This window comes from Hyla sarda, chromosome 8 (assembly GCF_029499605.1).
Source record: "Hyla sarda isolate aHylSar1 chromosome 8, aHylSar1.hap1, whole genome shotgun sequence".
Classification (NCBI taxonomy): Eukaryota; Metazoa; Chordata; class Amphibia; order Anura; family Hylidae; genus Hyla; species Hyla sarda.
Genome location: NC_079196.1, coordinates 208,848,584 through 208,859,070, shown reverse-complemented (window position 1 = coordinate 208,859,070; position 10,487 = coordinate 208,848,584). Strand labels below are relative to the sequence as shown.

General features: G+C 44.5%; 1 pseudogene; it reads left to right on the top strand.

The window, feature by feature from the left end:
- The first annotated feature begins 6,371 nt into the window (after positions 1-6,371).
- LOC130290137 (U2 spliceosomal RNA) lies at positions 6,372-6,454 on the top strand (annotated as a pseudogene).
- The last annotated feature ends 4,033 nt before the right edge of the window (positions 6,455-10,487 follow it).

Here is a 10,487-nt window from a genome sequence, read left to right as displayed (position 1 = left end):
GAGACTTACGTGTCCTTGGACTGTACCACAATGACATCTTCTTCCAAACTTTGTGTACTATGAACAATTTTCTGAATTTTGGGCTTGGACTCTGTGGCCTTCCATCTTAGCCGATGGCAGATAAGGCCTATGTCTTCCATATGTCTGCTGATCTATTCATTCTTGGGCCTCCTGTACAAGATCCAGTTACTGCATGTACGATATGAAAAAAAAAAAAAAATTAAAGATCAGTCTTTTAAATGAAGAAACCTTTTGTCCTGGTGTTTTATTTGGTCTCATCTCTGAACTGGCGCTAATGGTATCCATTTCTGGCCATTGGATGGATATGCAGGCGCACAGGTTAGTACCGCACCTGTCAATCTATGAAGCTACAATTGAAGCTGTACCAATTGATACGAAGAATTTTATGGTGGCCAACTCTCACCACAGGCATGTATGGTATATACCAGTGTTTCCCAACAAGGGTGCCCCCAGCTGTTGCAAAACTACAACTTCCAGCATGCCCGGACAGCCATTGGCTGTCCGGGCATGCTGGGAGTTGTAGTTTTGCAACAGCTGGAGGCACCCTGGTTGAGAAACACTGGTATATACAGTATGTCACTGTTCAACTCCTATAGCCTGACATATGTATGATAGATGCAATGCCATGGAGGACCCATCACCAGTTCCTATGAACCTGTATAGAGCTCCCACACAACGAGTACGATCACTGCATCTTTAATCGGTCTATCTTGAAACCTCCTGTAGGCTGCTCTTAAAGGGGTACTCCCATGGAAAACAAATGTTTTCAAATCAACTGGTGCCAGAAAGTTAAACAGATTTGTAAATTACTTAAAACCTTTAATCCTTCCAGTACTTATCGGCTGCTGTATGCTCCAGAGGAAGTTGTGTAGTTCTTTCCAGTCTGACCACAGTGCTCTCTGCTGACACCTCTGTCCATATCAGGAACTGTCCAGAGCAGGAACAAATCCCCATAGGAAACCTCTCTTGCTCTGGACAGTTCCTGACATGGACAGAGGTGTCAGCAGAGAGCACTGTGGTCAGACTGGAAAGAACTACACAACTTCCTCTGGAGCATACAGCAGCTGATAAGTACTGGAAAGATTAAGATTTTTATATAGAAGTAATTTACAAATCTGTATAACTTTCTGGCACCAGTTGATTTGGAATTTTTTTTTTCCCCCTTTAAGTATGCTTCATAACTTACAACTTATAAATAAATTCTAAGCTGCACCCGGACGTGTGACTGTTTGTTTTATATTTTAGGTCCAGATTAGAGATGAGCGAACTTACAGTAAATTCGATTCGTCACGAACTTCTCGGTTCGGCAGTTGATGACTTTTCCTGCATAAATTAGTTCAGCTTTCCGGTGCTCCGGTGGGCTGGAAAAGGTGGATACAGTCCTAGGAAAGAGTCTCCTAGGACTGTATCCACCATTTCCAGCCCACGGGAGCACCTGAAAGCTGAACTAATTTATGCAGGAAAAGTCATCAACTGCCGAGCCGAGAAGTTCGTGACGAATCGAATTTACTGTAAGTTCGCTTATCTCTAGTCCAGATGCTCTGCCGCTACCATATCCCGTTAACGTAAGTGTAAAGATAGCCATACACACAGGATAGTTGTCCGCTGAATGCATATTTGTCAACATCTATCTCTCCCGATCCTTCTATACACTTGAATGCCGAAATGGAGGGGTGGGGACACAGCTCTGGCGGCGACAAGAACAAAAGTATCGGGCAGTTAAAATGTAATATGTCAGACCCTTCTCTCCCCCAGTATCATCTGTTGGGAGAGAATTTGAAGGCCCCCATATACATTAGATGGTTGGCCAGTCCGTCTGGCAACAGAAGGTTAGGCAAACAGATGTCTAATGGGTATGGGAGCCTTAAAGGGGTATTCCAGGTAAAAAAAAAAAAAAAAAAATTATATCAACTGGCTCCAGAAAGTTAAACAGATTTGTAAATTATTTCTATTAAAAAATCTTAATCCTTTCAATAATTATCAGCTGCTGAAGTTGAGTTGTTGTTTTGTGTCTGGCAACAGTGCTCTCTGCTGACATCTCTGCTTGTCTCTGGAACTGCACAAAGTAAACTGGGCGGTTCCCGAGATACGTGTCATCAGAGAGCACTTAGACAGAAAAGAACAACTCAACTTCAGCAGCTCATAAGTACTGAAAGGATTAAGATTTTTTTAATGGAAGTAATTTACAAATCTGTTTAACTTTCTGGAGCCAGTTGATATTTAAAAAAAAAGTTTTTTCCTGGAATACCCCTTTAAGATCACCATGAAAGATCCTAAATGCTGCATTGAGGTACAGCCGCTATCTGGGTCTTTGACCTCATTCTAGTCTTTTTGATCAAAATGTGTCAACTTTCTTGTTTGTACATTTAGTATTTGCCACAGCAGCGGGCACCTGTGTATTAGGTTGTTGTGCTGGCTATTTTTCCTTTTGTTTTCACTCATTCTAGTCTTGTTTTAACACTTTCTCCTTAAGGGTAGGGTCACACGTAACAAATCTGCAGCGTATTTTACACTGCAGATCCGCCGGTGACCCGACCCATTTTTTGCCTCGCTCCGCCCCTGGCCTGCTTGCAGCAGCAATCTGTCGCTATGAGCAGCCACACAGGGGGCCTGCGAGCAGCCGCGATGTCTGAGTACACTGCACATGCAGCTGTTCCGCGATGTCAGAGTGCATTCGCCAACCCGCAATCCCTTTGTGTGGATGCTCGTAGCGGCGGATCGAAGGGGGGGGGGAGCGAAGCAGGGGGGGGGGGGGGGGGGGACAGGGGGTGGCAACAGCTGGAGGCACAAAATGGGTCGGGTCACCGACGGATCTGCAGAATAAAATACGCTGTGGATCCATTGCTTGTGACCCTACCCCAAAGGGGTACTCCGGTGGCAAACAATTTTATTTAATTTTTTTAAATCAACTGGCTCCAGTAATTTAATCAGATTTGTAAATTACTTCAATTTAAAAATCGTAATCCTTCCAGTACTTATCAGCTGCTGTATAATACAGAGGAAGTTCTTTTCTTTTTGAATTTCTTTTCTGTCTGACCACAGTGCTCTCTGCTGACACTCTTCTAATAGTGTCAGCAGAGAGCACTGTGGTAAGACAGAAAAGAAATTCAAAAAGAAAAGAACTTCCTCTGGATTATACAGCAGCTGATAAGTACTGGAAGGATTAAGATTTTTAAATTGAAGTAATTTACAAATCTGTTTACCTTTCTGGCACCAGTTGATTTAAAAAATAGTTTTCCAGTGACTCCATTTGGAAATAAACAGGGAAAATTTAAGATAATACAGTGGCTTTTGGTCATGTCCATCTAGAATATCCAAGTTAGGACCTTTGGTCGTGGACACCTTCATTATGGATGAAGGGAAAGGAAGGATCTCTCAAACATATGAGGAGAATGAACGGATTACGAGGAGATATGGGGACGAAACGTGGCTGTCAGCTCCGCCACTTATCAAAGTGGATGTGAAGAAGAGAAGCTCATTAGATGTGCGCGCCACGACCTCGCTCCGCCATCATCTCTGACCTTCAGCCCGATTCCCCTGCAGGCGATCTCATAGACATTTCATTGGCGCTATAATCCCATTCTACTCATTATTCTTTATTTAACTTTCTCCTCAAAGCGTCGTCTCCGAATCAATTAAAAGGTGGCACGAGAAGCCCCTGCGCTCCCCCCCCCCCCCCCCCCCCGGCCCCTGACGCTCTCTCCTGCACTTGTTGCTCCAATGTAATTGTGATGGAGGAGACAGAAAGATGTGATAAAATGTCAAGTTATTAAAATGTTTTTCTGTTTATATTCCCCTTGTATCAAGATCCGGCCATTATATTGGAACAGGGATGAATGTCTATTAACTGAGATCTTCTTCGGCTGCTGCTTAAGATACCAAGAATGACTCCCCACAATGCTCCTTAAAGGGGCACTCCACTGGAAAACATTTTTTTTAAAGGGGTGCTCCTGTCATGGCCACGCCCCCTCCATTGATGTCTATGGGAGGTATGATTACTTCTATTAAAAAGAAATTAAAGCCTTCCATTACCAGCTGCTTTATGTCCTGGAGGAAGTCATTAGGTCTTTCCAGTCAAACCCAGTGCTCTCTGCTGCCACCTCTGTCCGTGTCAGGAACTGTTTAAAGCAGCACCTAATCGCCATAGCAAACTTCTCCTGCTCTGGACAGTTCCTGACATGGACAGAGGTGGCAGCAGAGAGCACTGTGTCTGACTCCCAGGCATACAGCAGTTGGTAAGTACTGAAAAACTTGCGATTTTGAATATAAGTAATTAAGAAATCTGTATAACTTAACTTTCGTGCACCATTTGCTTTTAAGGGGTACTCCAGTGGGAAAAAAATTCATCTCAAATTGCTCCAGAAAGTTATATAGATTTGTAAATGACTTCTGTTTATAAATATTAATCCTTCCAGTACTTATCAGCTGCTGTATGTACCACATGAAGTTGAGTTGTTCTTTTCTGTCTGACCACAGTGCTTTCTGCTTACACCTCTGTCCATGTCAGGAACTGTCCAGAGTAGGAGTGTGGTGGCCCAGTACGGGAGTTGTCATCCCGTAGGCAGCCTCCCTGCAGTGTCCGTCCCCCCCCCCCCCCGCATCTGTTCTACTGTAATTGTATATTATCCCCTATGTTATGTATATAAGAATGTTGTATCTTTAAGAGTACGTTCACACCTGCGAATTTTCGCAGCGTATTTAGCTGTGGATCCGCTGGTGAAGGCCCACTCTATGCTGGCTTTACATGTGTCTGCTGGTAGCGGCAATACGCCGCTACCAGCAGACACAGTGCAGCGATTTGCACGGCGTACTCGCACATCACGGCCGCTCTCCCTGCTCTGAGCTCGGCAGAGAGCTCCCGCGATGTGCAAATATACTGCGACTCGCACATCGCTGCAGTGTGTCTGCTGGTAGCGGCATATTGCATACAAGCAGGCACATGTAAAGCCAGCATAGAGCGGGGCCTTCACCAGCGGATTTGCAGCATAAAATCCACTGTAAATCCGTGCGTGTGAACGTACCCTAAGAAAGGTTAACATGTGATCACCAGTTGTCATGTGAGTTGTCATGTGATTGTTACCCAGGAGGTATCAGTGACCAGATGACTTAAGGGTGACCAATGGAACCCACCAGAGTCTCCCCCATAAAAGTCCTGGGAGGAGTCTCTCCTCCCTCTTGGTTCCTGAGTCTTTGCTGAGGTGCAGTCGAGCCTAAGAGTCTGGAGTCATAGGAGCCTCAAGTCAAGTCTGCAGCCACAAGATACAAGTCTACAAGTAACAACAGTCACAGCTTAGTCTGTCTCCAGTCAAGTCACTGTCATCTATTGTCAAGTCAACGTGGCCTGCACTAAATTGTCCAAAACCACTACAAGTCCCAGCAAGCCCTTAAGGTCTCTGAAGTCACTGGTCACCTCCGTGGACCCTGGCTGAACTGTATAGATTGTACCATCTGTCCGTTGTCCATAACTTGGCATCAGAGTCATTATTGCCCCCGTGCCTAGCCCAGGATCCAGCAGTATACCTTCAGGTGGTATTGAGGATAAACCACGCCCTGGCATCACGAATACAAGGGGTTAATGCCATCTGCCCCTAGGGTAATTCCATCTGCCCTGCATCTCACAGGAGCAAATCCCCATATTAAATCTCTCCTGCTCTGGACAGTTCCTGACACGGACAGAGGTGTCAGCCGAGAACACTGTGGTCAGACTGGAAAGAACCACATAACTTCCTCTGTAGTATACAGCAGCTGATAAGTACTGGAAGGATTAAGATTTTTAAATAGAAATAATTTACAAATCTGTTTAACTTTCTAGCACCAGTTGTTCTGAAAAACATATTTCCACCGGAGTACCCCTATAAACTCTTTTTTTTTTTTTTTTTTTTAAATCTATATACATATACAATATCTATCAGCCAAATTCTATTTGAGCCAATATCTTTCTCTCAATCCCTCCACACACATAAGCGCTTGAGTGTTCTTGAAGATGGAATGGAGAGAGAAAAAGTAAGTCACTCCCAAATTCCTCTGGTAGCTTCTTATCTGATAGAGAATGAAAGGATCAGGCACTTGACATTAAACTTGACCAATCATTCCATCTGACATCATCTTCTGGTGGCCATCATGCACATTAAAGGGATATTTCAGCCGGCCCAAGACATTACATCACTAGTCAGGTGTTAAATGGAAGGCCAGTCTGAGCTTCAATGGGTGGAGCGACCGCTGGGTTCGGTGGGTGGAGGGAGAGATCATTCTCAATAAGGCTACAGACAATTGTCCCAGGTGTGCTTCAATAGGTGGGGTGGCTGATGTGTGACAGGGAGAAAAGTGACCTTACACTTACAAACAAGGGATCCTGGCCTTTTGGCTAAGATCAGGTGTAGTATCTGTTCTTATCAGTTCATATTGGTGGATCGGGCATCACTGATACGGGACCGGTGAGGACGGGTGCTGCATGGAGGGGACAGGTGTACCAGGGTGTTCCGGGGCTGGTGAATCAGCTCAACGGCTGCCCCAATGTGACTTGTTCTCGCCATGAGGCTGAGAGGGTCTAGAGCCAAGGTACTTTAGTGCCTCGGGGAGTGGTGACCCCGAGGTGCCGAAACTCACTGGGTGTACTGGCTCACTGAGTGGAAGCACGGGCACCATGATCTCTTCACCTTGTGGCACTCACCTCTTGATTCCCGGCCTTCTGCCTAGGATCAAAGACATTTTTATAGATCCGGCCGGATGTCCGGGCAGTATACCTGCACATTCACTTATTTCTTTCTTTTTGTCACTGTGTCATTTTTTGTGTGTTGTGTTCACAGGATTGTTATGATGCGGTAGCCCTTCTGGGTGTCCTCCTGGCGGTCTAGGGGAGGTGTGTGTGGCCATTAGGTTCCGCACCTCCCTGCAAAAACCCTGGGAACTCCTGCATGGGCAGGGTACCTACCGTTATCGGCTCTGCGGGCAGATACCTTGGCAGATGCCAAGGGGGATGCCGGGAGCTTTGGTGGTCCCTTAGTAGCTTTGGCAAAAAGGGACATCGAACCTGGAACCTTGCAGGTACCTTTTGGTCCAGAGACAAAGGGTAAGGTTTGTTGGGGGCCTCTATCCTATCGGAGAAGGGCTTGCGATAGACCGCATCCTTTGTGCACTTTTTTAAGTGTAACACATTTAGCACTTTTTCTTGCACTTTGGGTGATTCAAGAGCACGTTCCTCGGCTCTTGGATAAAACAAGGGATCCTGGGACTTATAGTTGGAGGGAAGGAACCCCAACAGGAAACTTTACAAAAAGAAAGCAGCAACGTTATAATCGACTCACAACATAGCCATTTAGCCCCAAGATAAACATGAATCCTTCTTAAGCATATCCATTACTGTCTGGCAGGTAAGTATTAAAATGATCTTATGGTGGATAACCCCTTTAAAGGGGTACTCCGGTGAAAAACTTTTTTGTTTTAAATCAACTGGTGCATGTGTATGGGGGGATTTAGGCCTCTAGTGATCAGCTACAAACTGTGCTAGAATATGGCACTAAGAGTTCAATTATCTCACGGCCCCCCCTCAGAGGGAAAAGGAAGACTAAAGCAATGCCTACGGAAATCCATAGGGGATCTGAGTAATGTACAGATGTGTTTGGTTCTCCAGACTGCTCTGACCTGGATAATACATGAGGAGTCTGAACAGGTGACCCCCGTCCCCCTCTATTTATTCCGCAAAATTTTAAAAGTGGTTTTCTGAACCAGACCATCCATTTAATATAGTTAGTTTTATTGAACATATGTAATTACTCGTAGTAGGAAAATGCCCTATAAATTGATAAACCCCACTGGCAGGTGATCTACCTTGGGGTAGTACTTTTTGGTTCCTGTAGGATCAAAAAAAAAAATCCAACATTAAGTATCCATTGTTTGAGTAGATTCCAGTTAAAATCCTCAAAAAGTTTATTATATAGGACAGTGTTTCCTAACTAGGGTGCCCCCAGCTGTTGCAAAACTACAACTCCCAGCCGAAGGCTGTCAGGGCATGCTGGGAGTTGTAGTTTTGCAACAGCTGGGAGGTGCCCTGGATGGCAAATACTTCATAGATTTCGAAGAATGGTGTAATACACATTTTCACCTGCGGGCGCACTGTGGGGGAATTGAACACTTGTTGCAATGTTTCCCGACAGATCATGTGATCAGCCCATGAAGCACAACATTATGGGCTCAAAGCTATCAGGGCATGGTGGGAGTGGTAGTTATGCAAATGCTGGGAGGCACCCTGGTTGAGAAATACTGCATATATTTTAAAAAGGGATGTAAAACACACTTTCACCTGCGGGCGCACTGTTGGGGAAGATTTGAGCAGCAGGAGGGGGAAAGAAGGTTTATAACTGGAGGAAGAAGCATTTTTGTTTAATAAGTTTCTTATATTGCCTTGTACTATAGATCTATGCAACGTTTGTTCATATGACAGTGAATTTTTAAGCAGCACTAACATAAGTAGCTTTAGTAATAACCTTCTCGAGATTGAGGGGTCCAGGCGATCAGACACTTTTGCCCTGTCTATCCATTGTTTGAAACATCATATGGGACCATTGCAGTTGCGACATCAGCACCGACATCTCTAAACCGCTAAAGTAAAAGCTGGACATCTGTCTTTTTCTCCTGTGACATTGTTCCGCCATGTAAAAATAACCACGAGGCATCTGCTCCTGAGCCGCTCACATGAACACTTACCGCACTGTGTTCACAACAGTCACTAACCTCTGGGCATCCTATTTTTGGAGATGCTCCTTAGTCAATCTTTATTGATAACCCTGATTATTTCATATAATTCATAGACCTTATAGCCCTTTTTTGGGCGATTTAAGTAGTGTCTAACCCATGATCAAGTAGGTGGGTTTGAAACTCTCAGATGACGGGAATAATGGCTGCTTCGCAATCTGCAAATAATTTGACACATAACATATGTATGTGTGTGTATGTATGTGTATATATTCCAGCATAACTTCCAAATGGCTGGAGATATATATATATATATTTTTTTTTAACTTTTTATTGTGTTTTACAATTTTACAAATATGCAATGGGGCATACCCCATGTTGTGAATACATGCTCTGGGTAAGGCAAGCAACGAGAATACGATGATCAGGACAGCAGACATCCCCAAAACAACCAATGAACTCCCCCCTTCCCAACCACCCCTTTGGATCCCATTAAACGACCCTCCCATTGGAGCCTCATATGAGGTAATAAGTAGAATGAACAAAAGCATCAATAGTCACACTTTGGGGTATGAGGCATACAAGCCACCCCACCAATAGGGGTTGCAAGGTCCCACCACAAGCCAATAAGCCATCAAGTGCATCAAGGGTAATAATCACACAGGCAAGACTGAGTTAACTACTTTGAGGAGAAGGCATTCGTAGACGCCCCAGAGACCCCGCTATGGCCCTCGTCAAGTACCACAAGGTCGAGGTAAATGGTCCCATCAATACAGTCAATTCCCTGTCATTTAGGAACGTCAGGACAAATCTCTTCCACTTTGCTGGAGATATTTTGATTAAACTTGGTGCATGTTTGTTATATGCCAAATAAAAATATTTATTTAAGGATGTCTATGGGCCCACAAAAAAAAACATTGGAACCCCATGCAGGTCTACGGGAAAGGTCCTGATCTCTTTACTCTCGGGCTGCAGAGATTGTCCAGGAGTTTTAAACATCCTACCATCCGATCAATGTCACAGTAAAGTATGATTTAACTGTCTGGCAGGCCGGTGCAAAGGTAGTGCATGGGCAGGCCGGAGGAGAGAAGATTTATTGCGGGCTGAGAGAAGAGTGAGGGGCAGGGTGAGGGCATGGCAGTGCCACTGCAGTAAGGAGTGCTGAGAGAAAGAGCAGCCTTTCATTACTGGGGCTTCAGGAGACTGGGAAAGCTAGGTGGCATGCATACTGCATAGCCTTAAGCTTTGTTCACATGACGGAATGTCTGCACAGAAAATCTCCGTACTGACCTTCTACAAACTGCGGAGCACCAGTATAATATGCCGAAGCTAGGACCGCACAGAAATGTGCCGTCTCATAGACTGCTATGCATTCTGTGCAGACTCCACACAAAGAATTATTGTGTTCATTCTTTGTGTGGACACAGAAAAGGGAATTTACTCACAGATCACAGCTGACTGCTAAGGGTCCCAGCAGGAAGTCACACTGTGATCAGCTTATACAGTGGGGCAAAAAAGTATTTAGTCAGCCACCAATTGTGCAAGTTCTCCCACTTAAAAAAAGATGAGAGAGGCTGTAATTTTCATCTTAGGTATACCTCAACTATGAGACATAATGAGAAAAAAAAATCCATAAAATCACATTGTCTGATTTTTAAATAATTTATTTGTAAAGTATTTGGTCACCTAAAAACAAGCAAGATTTCTGGCTTTCACAGACCTGTAACTTCTTCTTTAAGAGTCTCCTCTGTCCTCCACTTGTTACCTGTATTAAT